Source organism: Vicugna pacos, unplaced genomic scaffold (genome assembly GCF_048564905.1).
Source record: "Vicugna pacos unplaced genomic scaffold, VicPac4 scaffold_19, whole genome shotgun sequence".
In the NCBI taxonomy this organism is placed as follows: Eukaryota; Metazoa; Chordata; class Mammalia; order Artiodactyla; family Camelidae; genus Vicugna; species Vicugna pacos.
Genome location: NW_027328740.1, coordinates 38,178,594 through 38,199,049, shown reverse-complemented (window position 1 = coordinate 38,199,049; position 20,456 = coordinate 38,178,594). Strand labels below are relative to the sequence as shown.

General features: G+C 46.0%; 3 long non-coding RNA genes across 3 annotated transcripts in view; 2 read left to right on the top strand and 1 right to left on the bottom strand.

Moving 5' to 3' along the window:
* Positions 1–20,456, top strand: part of LOC140693414 (uncharacterized) — a 252,294-nt gene that overhangs the window by 213,132 nt on the left and 18,706 nt on the right. The window lies entirely within an intron of this gene.
* LOC140693426 (uncharacterized) lies at positions 485–1,915 on the top strand. The gene is made up of 3 exons (XR_012069194.1): positions 485–650; positions 1,057–1,164; positions 1,653–1,915. It is a non-coding gene; the product is annotated as an uncharacterized lncRNA (long non-coding RNA).
* On the bottom strand, positions 16,718–20,296 carry LOC140693430 (uncharacterized). Its single transcript, XR_012069198.1, has 3 exons — positions 20,109–20,296; positions 19,754–19,961; positions 16,718–16,986 (listed from the first exon to the last, which is right to left on the bottom strand). It is a non-coding gene; the product is annotated as an uncharacterized lncRNA (long non-coding RNA).

The window sequence follows — 20,456 nt, the reverse complement described above, 5'->3', positions numbered from 1 at the left end:
GTTCCTTCCTTTGCTGAGTCTGTGCACGATCTCCCTGTGATGCCAGCCCGTGGGGGTGACAGATGCAATAGGTGTTTCTAGGTCTAGAGACAGGATGGCTTCTCTAGGAAGCAGGGGCCAGAATGATCCTCACTGTGCTGATGGGGGATTGGGGAGACCCTGAGAGGCACGTGGTTTGTCCAGGATGATAACACTGCTGAGTAGGGGGAGCCAGGTCTGAACCCAGCTGTGTCTTCAGAGCTGCAGCACTGGTTGCATCCAGGACTCCCCAGGGCTATGGGGGGGCTGAGTTGGTGTCACTGTGTGTGGACATGGCATGGAGTGAGAAATGAGAGATTGGAAGCCCAGAAAGGCCCTTGAGGAGCTTTGTGTCAGGAGGAAGCTTGGAGAAGTGGACCCCAGGAAGTGACCTCACTTCCCTGGCAATAGAGCCCAACAGAACTTGGAACCGAAGTCACCAGGCACCCGCTTTGTAGAGAAGTCCCTACTCAGCTCACCTGGTTGGAGACAGAGGCATGTTCTGCTGCATCCCATTATCCTGAGGCCACAGGCCCCGGAAAGCCCTCAGCGAGGGTCTCTACCAACGCTGCCGGCACTGGGTCAGGTCTCACCCAAGGCGCCTCTGGCCTTTTGGCCAGAGAGACCCAAAGGTAACACAGGGAGGCCCAGGGCAGGCCCCCCCAGGCTGGGCCACCACTCAGATCCCATCCAGGTAGCCACACGGCCCCATCCTGCCTGGTGGAGGTGGAGCAGTCATGTTGGGGATGGGTATCTGCCTCAAGAAAGAGCAGGACAGAGGCCTGGGGGCCCGGTCACGTAGACAGCCCAGGACAAAGCTGGCTGGCTGGGATGTGGAGAGCCGGGGAAGGGTCCTGCCGCCCGAGGTGGAGCCCATGCTCTCTGGGTATGCATTTTCCCTCCCGGATGTCTGAGCTGAACAAGGTTCCGGTCTGATCTAGCAGCAGAGGGTAGAGTCTACAGAATCAGGAGTGTTCCTGGCCGGGAAGGACTCTGAGACTTCCATGCTGGGTCAGCTGCTGGTCACTATCATTGCAGAGCCAGATACCACATGTTGAAAAGAAGCTGATGAATAAGAACACCAACGCCCCCTCCCCAAGTGAAGGACTGGTGTGTCACTCTTCTGAGGGCCAGCGCAGACTCCTGGTGGGTCTGGATATGGAGGGGTCCCCACCACCATGGCCCACAAATCAGTGGGGCAGGCCTCTGACCCAGACATCACCCAGGTTGACGGGTAGCTCAGCACACCCTGGTCTGACCTGGAGCACCGTGCCCGCCTCGCTGCAAGTCAGGTGGAGGACCAGGAGCCCCCGAAGCAGAGACCAAAGGTCAAAAAAGCAGGGCTGGTGTATGTGTGTAGGTGAGGGTGGGGCGAAGGCTGGGCCACACAGGGAGGTGTCCCTAGAGGCTACTGTTGGGACCAGAAAAGAGAATGGCCTCAGAACACCTGTCTGGAAAAATTCAGTCACAGAATACATCCTGTGGGCACTTTCTGGGTGGGAGCTGTCTGGAAAGCTCTGGGAAGATTTCTGTCCTTGTAGAGGCACATGGAAAGGGAGGCAGGTGCGTAAATTTTTCCTCTCTCACAGCATGAGATCTTCCACAAGACTTAAAACTCTCTCCACTTCCAATAGTTACAGAGGAGGCAGGGGCAGGGGAAGATGTCAGAGACCAAAAATGGGACGAACTGGATCCAGCAGGAGACCTCGAGCTCCCTCCTGCCGCTCCTGCAGCTCCTCCTGAACCTGCGTCTGCAGCTGGACTGCTGGGCAACGGAGAAACAGTTCAGGCATCACCACCACCTGGGGTAGAGCCCCCTCTGCACCCACCCACACCTTCTTCTCCAAAATGTTCTCCAAAATTCCACCGTCAGTCCCCCCACAAACTTGACGTCCCTTCCGCTGGAGATGTTTTTGTTTCATTTTCTTTAGTTTCCTTTGCTTGTTTCACATCATTTATGACATCCTTTATTTTTCTTTTTAGAGTTTCATGTAATAAAATGTAGACTTTTCCCCTTTTAAATTGTGCAATTCAGGAGCATTAGGGGCATTCACAATGTTGTGCGACCATCACTACCATCTAGTTTCACACTATTTCTTTCCTCAAAGTGAAACCTTGGATCCAGAGCATGCACTCCCCTCCCTCCTCACCCAGCCCCTGACAACCCCAAGTCCTCTTTCTCTTTGCGTGTCTTTACCTCTACTGGTTGTTCCCTGCCAATGAAATTTTAAAAAAGGATTTTTTCCTTCCTGCCCACATGTTTTCACCTGGGGCTGAGGATTTTTGTTTGTTTTCACTTGAAACAGCATTTTTATTATTTTCAGGGGATATGCAGGGGGATTAAAGATGTGATGCACAAAATGAAGCCCTTTTGGTAACTCTGTGCATAATCTCAGGGTAGACACTGCTGTTCCCCCTGTGACACCACAGCCAGAAGACACAAGGGAGATGCTTAGCTCTTCCTGTGGCAAAAACAAAACCAAACGAATCAAAAAAATTAGTAAAAGCCCAGAAAAATTGCTTGAAAGGCAAACCACAACCTGGAAAATGCATTCCTCATAACCCAAGGTTGGAGAAATTTTTCCCATTCCTGTAGTCCAAAATCCTTTTGAAACTCAGTGTTCTAAACAGAAACAGAACAGACATGGGCAGTTCCAATGAGAGGCAATGCAGGTGGCCAGTGTGTGTTAGAGATGCTTGACCTCTCAGGTGAGAACAGAGGCAGACGGAAACACTGCAGAGACAGCATTGGTCACCATCACACTGGCGGTTCTTTAGTCAGGTGACAACCAGCCCTGGTGACAATGTAAGCAGGCAGAGGCTCCAGCAGATCCCCTGGAGGGAAGAGTGAAGGGACGCTCCTCTTCAGGAGAACAGGGTGCAGGACGCATCAAAGGGCGACAGATGCATCTCTTCCTCAGAAGATCTGATACTTACAGTTCATCCTGCTAAAATCCTTACACACCTATTCAAAGATGCCTTTTCAAGGGTGTTCATCACAGCACTGGTTGAAACAGTCGGAATTAAAGCAACAATAATATTGATGGAGAGGGGATGGGGTCCATTCGTTCTGGTTCATGTGGATGAATGAATGCTGTTCAGTTGGAAAAGTGGGTGCCTGGTCTCAACCCAATGTCAAGGGAGGCCTCAGGGTGGAAGTATGCAGACCCACTCTCTGCATCCAGGGTCCCATCTGCACGACCACATGTGTGTGAAATCAATATAGATGGAAATTGATCTGATTGTGAGTGTGTGAGAGACAGAGATGGAGAGAGACATACTGAGAGACACAGAGACTGAGACATAAGCACCAAATCATTCATGACAGACACCGCTGTGGGTGGGAATTACAAATCACTTCTTTTTTAGGCAATATTTCAATTTTTTGTACTGTGTCTGTATTACTCTACTAATTCTAAAAGGATTAAAATCCTATGCTAATGTGACCCATTCATTACTCATCTATGGAGTAATTAAAGTACATTAATCCTATTTTTAAAAGAATTTAAAGCCTTCTCAGGACTCAGTTCCATTTCAGCTCAGTGGAAGCAGAGGTTCTCCAGGAGGTCGTGTCTCTTCTGAATCAGCATCCAATACAGGTGAGCAAGAAGTACCCGACTTGGACACTGAAGACTACAATAGATGAGAGAGTCTGTTGAGAGAAATTAAGACCTAAATTCAAAGAGAATAATCCCATATTCATGGAGCAGAAGGCTTCATTCTACTAAGATGACAAAGGTCCATGAATAGATCTAAGGATTCAAAGAATGCCTACCCAAATCCCAGGTGGTATTTTGCAGGAATTGACAATCAATCTAAAATTCACGTGGAAAATCCAGGGGGTCAGAATACATGAGTGAATCTTGAAAAAGAAGAACAAAGTTCGAGGAATGGAAAGTCAGATGGAACCCACGGTTAATACAAAACCTCTTTAAGCTGAAAATAACTGAGATTCAAAAGATGCAGAAGAAAACCTGTCATGGAAGCCAATTCTCTCCTTTCCCTTTTCCCTATTAAGTTAGGTTGATAAAAAAGCCTTTAACTTTCACCATTTAACATGGTAGGTACTTTTCTGGTTGGCTCCTGCGTGTGTATAAATAAAACGTTTCTCTCGTTCATCTCCTCTTTACTTCTGTGGGCTCTTTGGGAGGGACTCTGGATTATGGGGACCTGCTCTTTTCTCACCTTCTTTAGTGACATCTTTTGCCCATGGTGAAGTTCTTAAAAAAAAGAAAAGTCTCATTGGTTTTGGGTCAGATTTGGAACATGTATACCTTTGGAGACCCCCTGGAGGAACAATGGGGTTCAATACTGCCTGGAGAATTCACTTGTCAAAATGCCTAACAAGACGCTATTTGCAAGGTTTTTTTTTTTTTAAAGATTCTTACCCTAAAACAAATCCCCTATCTAAACCTCTTGGATGATCAAATATAAAGAAAAAAGGAGAATCATGTCTGGCCTAAGAACACTTGCTTAACAAAACAGAAGGACAGAATCAGTTTCAGAGCAAAAATTAAAATGCATTTATATCATCAACCCTCCCACCCTTTTGTACACTGTCCTCATGTAATCTGCCAGATGGCCCCCTGGAGAAGGCCCTTTGCCCGGAACTCGTGCTCATTTTCAGAGCTCGGCCAAGCGGGAGGTTGGTCCCCAGGGCCTGAGAGGGGCTATGTGTGAAATCTTCTCTGCTGAGACCCAGTGGGCTGAAGGGAACTGTGTTCTCTGAGGGAGAGAGAGCACACCGAGCCTCTGTGGAGGCATCTCTGAGATCCTCCCAAAGGCACACATCTCTAACTCTGGACACGGGAATTTTTGATTGGCATCTTAGTTGGAAATCTCCTCCTGGATAGAAAGAAGCAGATTCAAGATGTTGCAATTGGATGGGCAGGTCGGCCTCTCGAATTAGTCGATGAGGAGGACACGCAATTCTCTGCAGAAGTAGGAACACCCATCCCTGCTCGGCTGACGTCATGTACAGAGAAACAGACGCGACTCTAGGGGGAATTCAAAACCCACCAACCTTTCTTACCGACGTCAACATCCCCACTTTATTCTCCTGTCAGGTCTCTGCACAAAAACTGTGGCTCATCCCCAAATATCACATACCCATCACACTGTACCACTCTGTGTCTGTGTCCAACTCGAGCATTAAGGCCTGTGACCGTTACTGTTAATTCGTGTCCCCCTTTCTGCCCGTCTCCCGCCATCATCCCAGTCCAACCTCGGTGTCTCTCTCCAGGTCAGCAGTACTCTTCCCACTGGCTTCCCATCAGCTTACCTTGCCCTGCTTCCATTGCTTATTCCCCATACGTTACCCACAACGGTCTTATTAAAGTATGAATCAGATCAAGTTGTTCCGCATTGCAAAATACTTTTGTGATTTTCCATTGTATTCAGAAGGATATCCAGAGTCCCTACCAAGGCCCTATGTGATCCGGGCCCTCACCGATCTCTGCAGCCTCAGCTCTCACCGTTCTGCTCCAGCCCAACTTCACCGCCCCGATGGTCCCCACCAGGACAGCTGCGTTTCTAACTCCAAGTCTAGTACTTACACTTCTTCCGGCCTGGGAGGCTTTTCTTGTCTGTTACATACGTGGCTTATTCTTTTGCTTTATTCAGGACTTTGTTCAAATTATTTACCCTCAGAGAGGACTTATCTGACCAGATTATTTAGAATAGCATGCACATATTTCCTATTCAAACATTTTCCCTCCTAAAATGCTTTATGTTTCTTTGTGGCAATTATTAGTACCTGGTAGTACATCATATATTTATTTGCTTACTGGTTTACTGTCTGTCTTTCTTACTAGACCTATATTCATGGAACCACAAATAACTGTTTTAACCAGTAACTTTCAAACCACCTTTAAATGAATTCTTTTATAAGATGAGAATTTCAGAGGCTTCCACGGGTTGCTTAGGGGAAAAAAGAAAAAGGATTCAGGTTGAAATAATTTATTAAGGACCTGAGAGTTGGTTATTTATTTTATACATAGTAGTGTGTACCTGTTAATCCCAAACTCCTAATCTAGCAAAAGACCTAGCTGACTACTATTTTTAAAGGAATTTTTTTTCTTTTTAAACTGGGGTTGTTTGAGATCTCTTTTCTTCTTCATTATTTTTCTTTTTTTAAAGATTTTTTCTTATTATTTTTTTACATTGAGGTTCCGCAAATTGAATCCAGCATGTACTCTACCCCTTGAACTATACCATCCCCTCCAAAGACAATTATTTTTATACTTTGACAATACCATATTGAATTAAGATTTTTGTTCCATTTTCCCTTCATAGAGTTTATAACTGAGGGAGAGAGTCAGAGGAAGCCCTGGGCCAACCCTTCCTTCTCAGCGGGTCACTACACAGCAGAGGAGCTTGGCTGTCTCCAGGCCCAGCTCACCTTTCTGCTCTGAGGGCCGACTCAGGCCACTTCTCTTAAAAGCGGCGTGTTAGAAGCAGCAGAAAGCCAACTAGCGAGCAACAATGACAAAACTGACCCACCTGCAGTTGGACATCATCTGCTCTGAAACGAACCTCTTAAATTTCTTCTTATTAGTGGATGGTTTTCAAAAATATTCCCAAGGAGATGAATCTCACTCCATTTTTCTGGATTTCTTAGGCCTTCTATGACTTTAACTGCAGGCTTCATTTTCTGCACAACATCTGCAGGGAAGCCAGGCAGAAAACGTGAACAGACCCTGCAGGCCGCGGCTGAGGCCTCCCGTCAAACATCCTTGTTGTGCAGAGCCTACGTTCATGGGACCAGTTTCATTACTGCTGTAATTAGTTCTTGTCCAAGTGTCCCACCGGAAATGTTTCTAGATAGAACGTGGCCTGACGCAGATGAGCAGTGGGGATGTGGGGTGCAGATGACACACAGACTGGAAGGAGAAAAGGGAAATGTTTCTTCAGGCTTCAGTTTGGAAGATTTCTGATTTTTATATGGACATTAAACTTGGTCAGGCTGAAGCACCATTTGCTCTAAGACGGGGTGATGTACACGTATCCCTACAACTTCAAAAAATATGTTGAAGCTGGGCGTAACAGCCTAGGGGACAGACAGCTTTGAGTGACACCTCCGTTCCAGGATGCCTATGATCTCGGGCTCACAAAGAGGAAAAGAATACACATATTTTGCCTCTGTAGTTCTATGTGAAATTATTTTGACCCTTGCCGGATGGTGTAAGATCAGAGAGCATGTAGTCTTTCGTACATCGCAAAGACGACAAGTCTTCTTGATGAGTCAGCACACTGTTTCCGATGGCCCGGGGTCTATGCCAGACATTAGCTGTCTAGACAAATACCATACAGCCCCCCATCCCTCAAGGAGATCACAGTGTGTCGTGGAAGATACAAATTTAAATAGATTTTCAAAACAATGTGGTAAGAGTCACTTTGCATCATATATACTATATGTTCAGAGGGGCTCTTGCACTGCCTGGGGCTGTGTTCTAGAAGATAGGGAAGGTGTCAGAGAGGAAATGCTTTCTGCACTGACATCTGACGGATTCCAGCAAATCTGTAGACCAGGAGAGTGCATGGTGGGGACGGGATTCTCAGCAGCTTGCGTGTCTCGTGCAGACCCCTGGTCATGTCTAAGAGCACTTTGCACTTAGGGAAGGAACGTCAGTGAGGCTAGAGGCTGTGAGGAACTAACGGAAGCTGAGGCTGAAAAAAAGCAGCAATGAGGTGATGAGAAGATGTGACGTTAAATCAGAGAGCGTGGACTTCCTCACACACGCAGCGTGGAATTCTTTGCGGTTTTAAGGAGGAGAGTGACACAGATTAGTCATTAAAAGTGAGCAAAGTGGATTGTTCACTCTAAAGTACAGCACTGGGGAGACTAGAAAGGGGTGGGAATTAATGCAGTGGGGAGCGAGGAGCAGGGACTTAGTTGGGGGACATTAAGGAATAGAATTGTAGTACTGATGGGGGTGAGGGAGTGGAAAAGTAAAGGAAAACTCCCAGATGTTTGGCACAGAAAAGAGATGGGACAGTGATGCCATTGTTTGAAAAAGTAAAACTAGTTCTGGGCGAGTGTAAATCCAGACAAACAGAGCTTGAGATTTTTATGTGCTAACCAAATGTGAATGTCTACTTGTCAATTAGAAATATATTTCTGGGACTGAACTGAGATGTCCATGCTGGAAAAGATTTGACAGTTAATCATTGGACAGAGGGCAGTTGAAGCCATGGGAATAAATGCCACCCACTGACAGTTTACCAAAGAAAAGGGAAGGAGGGCACTTCTGGTTCAGAAAATATGGCAGACCAGAATCTTGAAGACCCACTCACTTAAGACACATAAAAACGTAGGACAAAATGCTGCCAGTGTTTTCCTGTTTTTTTTTTAAGGGCACGTTTATTGTGGTATGATACCTGTACAATAAAATACACATATTTCACATGTACTACTTGGTGAATTTGATAAATGTCTACACCCAGAAAACCATAACCACGATCAAGATAGCTAACATTTCCATCACTCCCCAAGAGGGGCACTTTTCGAATCCCCATATTTATCCCTTCCCATCTCCTTCTCTCCCTGTGAACCGTAAGTTTGTTTCTCTATGTCTGTGGGTCTGTTTATCTTCTGTATTTAAGTTCATATGTTTCTTTTTTTGATTCCACATATAAGTGATATCATATGGCATTTTTCTCTTTTTCTGGTTTACTTCACTTAGAATGACTATCTCTACGTCCATCTATGTTGCTGCAAATGACATTATTTGTTTTTTCATGGCTGAGTAGTATTCCATTGTATAAATATACTACTACTTCTTTATCCAGTCACCTGTCAATGGACATTTGGGTTGTTGCCATGTCCTGGCTATTATAAATACTGCTGCTGTGAGCATTGAGGTGCATGTGACTTTTTGAATTAGAGTTTTCTTCTGACATATGCCCGGGAATGGGAAGGCTGGATCATGAGTTAAGTCCATTTTCAGTTTTTAAAGGAACCTCCACACTGACTTCTCTAGTGACAATGCAGCCCATCTTGTGAAAGCAGAGCCATGCTCAGAAAGTAATGGGTATTTCTAAGGGCCAGACATGAAGTGCAGTGAGTGTGGCCTGTTCAAGAATCAGAGGGCAGTCTGCCAGGGCTGGAGGAGAGTGACAAGGGAAGTGTGGTACAGGTAGGAGTCAGACCATGTGGGGACATGGCAGGCTGGGATAAGGAGCCTGGACTTCCAGTAATCCCTTGGTAACCATGGGGCACTGGTTCCAGGACTCACCCTGAAGTCAACATCCATGGATGCTGACGCCTCTTGTATAAAATGACATAGGACTTGCATGGGACTCATGTACATCCCCCCATCTACTTTTATATATATATACAAACTTTTTTTATTGAGTTATAGTCATTTTGCAAAGTTGTATCAAATTCCAGCATACAGCACAAGTTTTCAGTTATACATGAGTATACACATATATTTGTTGTCACTTTCTCTTTCACTGTGTCCTCCTGTGTACTTTAAGTTATCTCTAGATTACTCATGGTATCTAATACAACATGAATGTTTTGTAAGTAGTTGCCAGTGTATGGCAAATTCAAGTGTTGCTTTTTGAAACTTTCTGTTTTTTCAACAATATTTTCAATCCACCGTTAGTTGAATCTGCTGGATAGGGAGGCCCTAGATATGGAGAATCCCCAAGCTCCTCCTTCCCACATCCTATATTTTCACTGCAAGCACTGAAGGGGTCCAAACATAGAAGAGACCCATCTACCTGCTGGAAACCCTGAGGAATTCCGTCAGCGTATGTAGAGCAGGAGAGAAGGTTTAGGGCCAACTAGTGGGAAAGGAGGGCCTGCCTGGAGAGGATGGAGGAAGGACAGTAGTGGAAGCCATCACGTACTCTTACTGGAACTAGCTGACAGCAGTGAGGGACGCCAAGGAACTGGGTACACGTCACGTGTGGGGCGATCCTGGCCACCAGGTGCAGGGTTCACATAACTGGGACCCAGTTTGCAAGATCAAAATAACAAGGAGGCAAAGGGGCTGCCTCAGTCCCAGGATCCTGACAACGGCCACAGCGACGTGACCCCAGCTAATGCGGTTCCCCTAGTAAGCCAGAAAAACGAAACTCTGAGCCAAGATATTGCAGATTCCACTGCAGCCACATGGATAACTAGATCTCTAACCTGACAAAATGTAACCACCAGAAACAGGAATCTTTCCTTTTCTCTTCCTTTGGAACTTTGGACAGGGAGTCACAAATCTTTGACGGGAACCACCTATAAACCAATAGAGAGCTCACTTTTTCAGGAATAAGCATGGAGAAAAAGAGTGGGGTGATGGTTTAAAGCAGAAGTCAAAGTTGAAGCCCATCTGAGAAATGGTAAAAACATGTTTCTCAATGAATTCGAGTTATGGCAAAAAGAAGGAGGAAGGTTAAGGAAATCTCTATTAATATCCATTCACCATAAAAGACTAGCCAGCCATAAAAAGACAACACCTTAAATTAATAATTTTTTTTTTTGGTGATGAAAAACAATGCCTTAATTTAAAACAAGGCTTGGGCCATCAACAACACTCTGAGAATTGTTGACGAGGAGAACATAAATCTGCATATAGATATGTAAGTGTTCCAAGTCCACCACTCAAAAACAATTAGTCAATCATGTGTCCAGTTGATTGGGAAATCCCAATAAGTAAATAACTCAAAAGTGGGAAAGACATGGGATTAAATAGTGGTAGTGAGCAATGAAATCCAAGATGTATATACCTATATTTTCTTTGTTAATGTAACAAACTTAAAGCAACTGTCTAAAAAGTAGTAACTGGAGCACACAAACACACACACACACAATTTAGAACAACAGAGAGGTAAAATATGCTAAATTTATCATTATTGAGGAACAGGATCTAATAGATTATTTCATTTTTGAGACTCTTATAGGAATACTGGTCCAATTGCATAAAAATTTATGAACTTAGAGATGATTTATAAAGATTTAGAGAGAATTTTCTTTAAGAGGCAATATAGCTTCCAAATCACTGAAGAGAAAATTAACAATAAAAAAATTAATTAATCTAGGTAATATGGAGTAACACTGACCATATTTACCACCCTAAAATAAACCACAAAATGGATAAAATATATGAAGCAATGATTTTTAAGACACGTGGAAACGATCATCCACTAGGACCTTGCCTTGCCACCTCGATACCAAGGCTCCTAGGCCTCCTACTGCCATCACAAAGGATGTCCACCAGGAGGCGACATTTCCTTCCTCTGCTCCTACTGCAGAGCCAGTCCTGAGCAGTCCTTTTCCAGGTGTTGGCAGGCAGCTCCCAGAAGTGCTCTCGTGGGCCTTGGTCCCTTTTGGCCACCAGCAAAGGGATCAAGGATGAGCAGTGAGCCTCCTTCCTCATCCAAGACCTAGGAAACTATCTGACTTCTGAGCAGCCCTTCACTCTTGTCTGCTGTCTGGTACTCTCCACCCGGCTTCCCGAGTCCCCGGCACGGGCAGCCTGCACGCTGGCCACAGCCCATCAGAATCTGTTCCCCCGCCAAGAGGCCACGCATGATCATGAGCAGGGCTCCAGGCCTCTGGAGCAGTGCGGCTTGGACTGGGTCCTGGCCCTGGGCGCACGAGCTCCATGCCCTTGGTTGAGTCAGTCAACATCTCTAAGCTACAGTTTCCTCATCAGTAAAATGAGGACATAATCAATATGGAAAAAAAACAGAATCTGAGGGGGACTAAATTTCTGGTGATTGAAGATAATTTTAATTTTGATTTATACAGCAAAGGACATCATACAATTTTTACTACATCGTATTTCTAAAGGACAGCTTCTACTATTAAAAGTAATGCATGCACGTACACACAAACACACGTGCAGACACACTGGCTCTAGTCCACATACATCCCCACAGGCACACACACATGGAGTCATGTACCACCCACACACCCATAACATACGCACAACCACACACATCCTCAGGCGCACACACACACATAACATACAGAACCACATACATCCCCAGGTGCACGTGAGCACACACAAACACACAGTCATGTACAACACACGTCCCCAGGTGCGCGCGTGCACACACACACGTCTTACACACTTTGGCGTTATTCTAAATCAATTTACAATTGAGGGTCACAGTGTCCATTGTTTTATCCACTCAGAAGGTCCTGACTTTGGAGCGTGAAGCAGGAGCTCTCCTCTCTGGAGATGGTCTTTACCAATTACAGTCTCAGTAGAGCCAACATAACTGCTCTGGACCTTTGGAAGTGCAGGCCAGAGCATACCTGGGAGCTCACATCCTGTACATGTAAACATGTTAAGTGCAGTAGGTTCTAAAGTCCTGCCTTTACAAATATACGTTCATTATAAGGGGGAAGACCAGGTTCAAATTTAGAATTCCAAGACACAGGGGAGTCCGGCAAAGAAAGTGAGCGTGTGGGGAGAGCTGATTCCCAGTCTCTGACCACTAGCCTGATCCTTTTCTTCCCAATGCTGGGTCCATCCCTTGCCACAAGTGGCCTTGGATGTTCACAGGGGGACACTCAAAACTCACATTCGGGATCTGCTCATACCCTCCATACATACAGCTGCCCTTTGGCCTCTCTGTGAGTCCTGGGAATCTGAGCTTCCGGGAGAGCCGGTGCAGGCACTAGGAATGGGTCAGGGGCTGCTGAGACAGGGCATCTGGGGTCCTGGGCTTCTAGAGCATGGGATGGAGCCAATGACCCTGCCCCCTTGGCCCTGCTGACTCCACCCCATGGAGGGCGTGGCCAGAGGAAGTGTCAGGGCCAGAGGGACCCTCTGCAGTGCAGGACCCAGGGCAGCGGGCCCCCTTGCCGGGGTCTAAGAGCAGAAGGCCTAAGGAAAGGTCTGAAGAGGCTGTAAGGTATCTTCATTCCCATTAATTAAACAAAAATAAAAGCATACCACAGGCGTGAGTGGAAAGGGATTTGTTAGAACAAGGGAAGGCACTTGCCAAGGTCTGGCCATAGAGGGCTGGTGGGTTTGTCAAGTTGATGAGGAACCAAGAGGCTGTTAGTCCCTTCTGGGTCTAAACACCTCTTGAATTCCTCCGGGTGACACTGAAATGCAGTGAGACACGGAACTCTCTTAAGTTGTTAAAATCTTCATGGTGAACCATTCAACTCTCTCCTCATTCTTGGCTGCGAAAGCACGATAAACACAGGCCAGAAACTCATCAGCCTGTTGGTTGGTTCACTATCCGTCTGGCGCCTCCTCTTGTAGGAGCCTTTATCACATCACCCAGGGCTGACCCGGCTCAGGATTATAGCTGATTTTCCGCAGGTGGCATCACTTGCTAGTGACATGAAGCAGGCACATTAGCCACCTCCCAAACACTGAGGCTCCTCCTGGGAGGAGACTTCAGACCCCCAATCCAGCCTCTGCACCACGATGTTCCTTAGTGTCACTACCGGTTTGCTGCCTTGGCCTCTAGCTTTGACCAGATCCTCGCCAGATTGTCGATAAATATCACCCATATACCACATCTAAGCTTGTGGTCCAGATGTGACCATGGTTCTTATTTTCTTCCCATCGATGGATTGTTTGATCTTTGAGTAATCATGTCGACAGCAAGGCCAGTACAGCCCTCTTGAGGCCTCCCCGAGCCGCCTCTGTGTATAACTGTCCTAGCACCCCAGGGGATCGGGTCTGAAGCCTGGCACTCAGACACGAGGATGTCAGCTGGAGAGACAGGAATTCACTCCTGCTGTGGCTTCTGCTGTGGCTCAATGTGGCCATAAAAACGGATCCCACAGGCCCTGACGTCACTTGACTCACTACAGGGATGCTCCCACACTGCCGCGTTCCCCCAGAGACTGAGGGCTTTCTGCTTGTTCCGGAAGGCCCCACCCCCGAGGGGACACTGGGTCCAGTGGAGCGTCCAGCCTGCTTCCCCGCCAGCCCTTAGGGCCTTTGTGGGGCCTGGAACATCAACTAACCTCCCCTTAGGGACCCCTTTGTCCTTTGCAGCCAACAGACCTAGGTCATAAGCACTTTAACTCACCTGAGGGTGTTTTCCTCACTTCAGGGGCAGTGAGGACTGGGCTTCTTCACACTCCAAGTGCCCCCGGTCTGGATGCAGACAGTCTGGCTCTCCCCCCAGTCCTGCAGGTTCCGGCCACACCTCCTGCTGGTCACGGAGTCTGTGCTGTATTCTCTTCCAGGACAACAGGTGCACTCTGCCCCCCGCCCCGTCCCCACCAGCAGTGGCAGAGGTGGAGGACAGGCGGGTGAGCTTGGGCCTGAGACACTGCCCTGAAATCAGTGCCCCAGAGGCCGCTGGTGACTAGAGGGACCACGGGGAAGAAGGCAGCATGGGATGGGAGGGGGAGGAAGGTTCAGGATAACGAGATGAAAAGGGGAACAGATAGCACCGTGAGGACCTCGACCATGAAAGGGAAGAAGATAGACAGTGACAGCTGGAGCGGTGTTGGCGTTAAAAGCTGCGGGCATTTTCATTTAATTTTATTAATTACCATTACATATAGTGACATATTTTTATTTGATTAAAGATTAGGTGCCATGTCATATAACAGGATATAGTATATTATTTATTAAATAATACATAATAGTAGATATACTAGCATGTTATGTTCTGTTTATTTATTATCAGATAGTATATAATACATATGTAGTTATTTATATACATAATATATAATTCATGCATCTATATAATATATAACACATAACAATGTAGGATTATGAATATTATATTTTATAACAAGATTACATAACAATAATGATGTAATATTATCCATTGTATATCTTGGCTCATGACACATTCTCACCTTAAGTGCCTGTCAGAAGTATTTATGTATTAAAATTAATATTATAAGAAACAGTTGTGAACCTGTCACCCAGCACCAGAACAGGACTATTGACAGTGACATACTGTGTCCTATCCTGCCCTAGGCCTCTTCTCACAGGAAGCAACCAGCATCCTGAATCCTGGCTTACACTTGCCTTGTGTTACTTTCACACACACAACATTTAAGATCAGTTAAAACAAATGAACTGCAGGTACATGCAACGAAGTGGATGCATCATACACCCTATGTTAAATTGAAAAGGTAAGCCCAAGAAGGTAGCCTATAGTGTGCTAAGCTTTTAACTGTGTATATATATGTCAACTAAACTCACTAAATTAAGAACAACTACAGCTAGAGTCCAGGTGGGAGAGGGACAGATAAAAGGTGAGGTGAGCAGATTTGCTGCAGGTGAGCGAGTTCCCTTCAAGTAACATGTCATTCTCTCTGAAGCAGGAGGCAAGGCCATCTGCTGGGAGTCAGGGAAGAGACAGAGGGAAGCTTAGAGGTGTGCAGAGAGCATAGAATGTTGACACCACTGTGTGGCAAGTGGGGAAATGTGCTCACTAGAGAAATCCTGGAGGATTGCCTGGCAGTGGCAACATGCTGGGCATTGATTTGTAGTCTTAGAAATCTGTGCTGGGAGAGCCTGCTGCCTGCAGGCTCAGAACAAATAGAGCTGGGTGAACCGAGATGGAAGTCATCCTGGTGAGGAAATGAAAAGATCAAGGGTCAAGGGGGTTTTGTTTGTCATAAAGAGAGTGCTGACTGTGGATGCAGAGCTGGAAGGTGGGGAAGTGGAAGTAAGAGGAACGTGGACAGGTAGGAAAGCAGAGGAGTCAGTGCATGATGCCCCAGTGAGGGTGAAGGAGGGCCAACGAGGCTGGTGGAGAAGCAGCTGGATGGCTAGAGTTGGGCATATAAAGGAGAGAGTCTGGACCTGGGGTGGAGACACGCCCGGGTATGAGCCCGGGGGTAGGGTGAATGGGAGGTGTCTGGCTCAGGCTGACGGAGAAGAAGACCCTACAATGACCATACTGGGTGGTGGAGGGAGAATCAACATTGACGTCTTGATGGTAGGCGGTGAGGCAATACAGAGTTGGTGTTCCAGCTGCTCCTGACTGAGGCAGATGAGCAGGGAGGCCAGGGTGGCAGGCACTGCTAGGAATGGACTGGGTTTTCCAGGTGTTCCCAAGAGAGGAGGAGAAATCACCTCATGGGGGAAAGTGAGCACAAGGAGGTCAACCCAGGCTCCTGATCAAACGGAGAGTGTGAGGGGGCAAATCGTCAACTCCAGAGATGGTGGCCTAGGAAGCAGGGACCATGGGTGAAGTGAGGGGACACTCAGAGAAGAGAGAGAGATGAGTCTTCTGGGTGTAGGGGGAAGAGAGGCCCCAGGACAAAGGAGCACAGGGGCACAGTGATGAGGATGGACTGGCTCTGTTGTGACACTGCAGGAATGGCTGGATCTTTGTCCTGAGGGCTTAGTTTGGGGGGGCTACTGGCCTCATGAGGGCCCCCCTCTCAGCAGCCTGGACAGATGCTCCCGCTCCTGATAGCTCTGTGGCCACCACTGTTCCCGGAAGGGCTCTGCCTCCATCTTCTATCAGACATTCCTGCCCAGTCCCCGACTGCCAGCGAGGGAGCCTGGGCCTCAAAGCCGTTTGCCGTGGAGGGACACAGGCTCCTTGGAGAAGCAGGCTGATCTTATTTTTCTCCGTAACCCACGGCCTAGCAAAGCGCCAGCCTATGGGTGGGCCATTCAGGGGCTCGGATACTTCTTAAATTAACTCAAAGCAGTAGAATAGCAGAGCTGGAGGAAGTGACCACTGAGCTCACAGAGTTCACTGCCCACACCCCCATTCTACAGATGAAGAAACAGAGGCCAAGCAGCCAAGGTCATGCTGCTCTTTAATGCTGGCCTCTGTTGGGCATACCAAGTGATGAGCTGCACTGAAGGGCCTGAGAGGGGGCTCTGGGGTCAGACAGCTTGGGTTCAAGTCCCACCCCTGCCATTTACTAGCTGTGTGATTAATGACTGTCCTTCCTGTAAAGTGCCACCTCATTTGTTTGTCATGAACACAGAGTTCCTTGAACAGCAGGACAGAATTCTTTAAAGGTTTGCTGTTGCTTTTGTTACTATTATCACCAAGTGAACCCTGAAATGAAGAACAAAGACAGCAAGATTTTTTATTTTAAAAGATTTTAAAATACGATGATGACTGTTTGATTTAATCTATTCAAGTTTGCATTTGACCCTTATTAACAACTGCACAATGGATGACTTTTGAGGAAATGTTACTTCATGTCTTTAATTCTCACTAACTACACAGGCTATTCAACAGGAAGCAATTTTTTTTCCAGGAAGAGGGACAAAAAGTTAACAATATCTCTGTACCTCTCGGTTCCCAGTGAGTTGGTTGTGATCTGTCAACCCAACTTTGGGGAAATGCCCTCTCCTCCTGGGCTCGCTGCACTGCCACGTGGCCTCCAGGGGGCGATTTACCCCCACACGAATCCAGTATCTTGGTTCATATCTTTGCTTCAGATCCCTCAAGGACTGCCCATGCACCAGGGCCCCATCTGCCCCGCCAGTCTCACCTGCTGGCCTCCAGGAAACTATCCTGGGTCTCAACCATCCTCTGTTCCTATGCCCGCCCCACTACTCTTCATTTTGTCCTTCAAGTGTGGGCTCCTGTGGCTTGCCACCAAGCAGGGGTCTCCCAGTCCTCCACCTTGGGGAACTGCATCGTCCTGCACAGTGCCTAGCGAAACTGTGTGGAGGCCGGAAGAATACAGAACAACAGGTGCTCAGAGGGGCTGCCTTTCCCACTGCAGGGGCCCTGGAGAGCTTTCTCCCAGCTGGTTATTCACAGGCGCTGAAGCTGTGGAATCTCGATCTTACCAATTTAAAGGGCATCATCACTAATTACAAAAGAAATCATTTTTTCAGTAGCAAAAGGAGAAAAGACTTTGTGCCCCATGCCCCCATCTTTCTTCCTCCGCCTTCAGAGGTGATTCTCACTCTCTGGGCAAGGGTAGAAAGCAACAAACAGAATATTATTTTTCAATGATTCTTCTTTCCCACTCTGAAGATTGCATCCCAAGACTGATGAAGGCTAGGATGGTTTGGCTTCCCTGTACTGAGTATTCAGAGGCTCAGGGTGGAGGGGGTTAGGGAGATAATTCAGCATTATGGAACCAAACAGAGACATTAAAAGGTTCTACTCTAAACAGAAAGGAAGCAGGATGCTATAGAAATGGGAAAACCATCATTGGAAATGAAATAACGAGTTACAAGACAATAAACATGAAGATGTAAAAAAGAAAAAGTATATCAAAATACAAAAAGGTGGGAAAGGGAGACGGGTAGCAAGAAAAGATAGATTTTTTCTCTTTCTTTTTCCTTTTTCTCATTATTCTTAGGATGTGTTGGAGCCTACGTGATTATCAGTCTAAAGGAAATAGATATGATAATGGGTTGATATACTTGAAAAATAGGGTAACCACAAATCGAAAGCATATAATAGAGTTGAAAAAAAAAACCAAAAAAGAAACAAACTCTAAATGGCTTAAAGACTTAAACATTAGACAAGACGCTAAAAAACTCTCAGAAGAAAACATAGGCAAAACATTATTTGACATCTATCTCAGCAGTGTTTTCCTAGGGCAATCCACCCAAGCAACAGAAAATAAAAGCCAAAATAAACAAATGGGACCTAGTTACACCTATCAGCTATTTCAAAGCAATAGAAACCATAAGCAAAATGAAAAGACAACCTATGGAATGTGAGAAAATATTTGCAAAAGATGAGACTGAACATGGCTTAACTTTTAGACTATAAAAATAGTTCATACAACTTAATAAGAAAAAAAAATAAACAACCCAATCCAAAAATGGGCAGAACAACTAAACAAGCAATTCTCCAATGAAGATATACAAATGGCCAATAGGCATATGAAAAAAAGGCACAATATCGCTAATTATCTTAGAAATGCAAATCAAAACTACAATAAGTTATCATCTCACACTACTCAGAATGGCCACCATTCAAACATCCACTCACCATAGATGCTGGAGAGGCTTGGAGAAAAGGGAACCCTCCTACATTATTGCTGGGGAATGTAGTTTGGTGAAGCCAATGTGGAAAACAATATGGAGATACCTCAAAAGACTAAAAAAAGACATCATTTGATCCAGCAATCCCACTCCTGGGCATATATCCAGAGGGCACCTTAATTTCAAAATATACCTGCACCCCAATGTTCACAGCAGCATTGTTTTCAATGACCAAGACATAGAAGCAACCTAAACGCCCACTGACAAATGACTGGATAAAGATGTAGTATTTAGATATAAAAGAATATTACACAGTTGTAACAAAGAAGGAAATAATGCCATTTACAGCAACATGGATGGACTTGGAGATTATCACACTAAAGTGAAATAACTCAGACAGAGAAAGACAAGTAACATATGATACCACTTATATGTGGAATTTTTAAAAAAGATACAAATAAACTTATTTACAAAACAAAAACAGACTCACAGACTTAGGAAACAAACTTAGGAGTTTGGGATTAACAATTACAAACTACTATATGTAAAACAGACAAACAGCAAGGATTCACTGTAGAACACAGGGGAAAATGTTCAGTATCTTGCAACCTATAATGGAAAAGAACCTGAAAAAGAATAGACTATGTATATGTACAACTGAATCACTATGCTGTATACCTGAAACTAACAAAACAGCTGTATATCTGAAACTAACTAAACATTGTAAATCAACCACATTTCAATTAAAAAAAAAGATAAGCTCTAAATAGCTGTATTCAAAGAAAATCTTCAAATCTTACCTCCTACAAAAAGTAAAATGGGAAGCTTGAGCAGGACCAAATTATACTGAATGAGAGGTTACATACCTTCTCCAGCACGTGGCCCATGGTACACATACATCGTGTTTTCCTTCAGGTAAGAATGGCCCTTACTGCCCAGGGAGCGAGTCCTGCTGGGACAAGGCCTCTGTGGCAGTGGCCTCCTTGTCACCGCTCCATCTCACCAGAAGGCCAGGGTTTTCAGAGGGGAGGGAACACAGAGCTCATACACTTCAGATATATTTCCTGAGAAAAACTGTGGAAAGACCAAATTCACCTGCAGTGCAGGAAACATGAGCACGGCCCCTAAGCAGACTGACAAACCCGAAGCAAGACGGCCCGATGTTCACATCGGAACCAGAACAAAAACCGTCTGGCCCCAGTTAAACGATCACCATCTCACCTGCAATGAACTGTTCGTACTCATTGTCAGGGATGTTTCTGTTGAGACTTGAGAGATCAAAAAAGTCAGACCAGGGAATCCGGACCTGGTGGATGTCCAGGCTCTGCTAATGGTAGAGGCGGCCCCAAGGGGGTATCACCAGCACCGACTCTTCCATTTTCAGCAGGGTCTTCAGGAGGAAGGCGATGTGGATACAGACACCCCTACGGAGGCTGAAGCCCTCCGGAGGGTTGACATAACACAGAAGGTACCTGGCAGGGAGCAAAGGAGAGCGGGTCTTCAGAGCCAGGTCTCTGCACAGGAATCCCGGCTTAGATAGAACAGATACAATGGGAATCTCTGCACAGC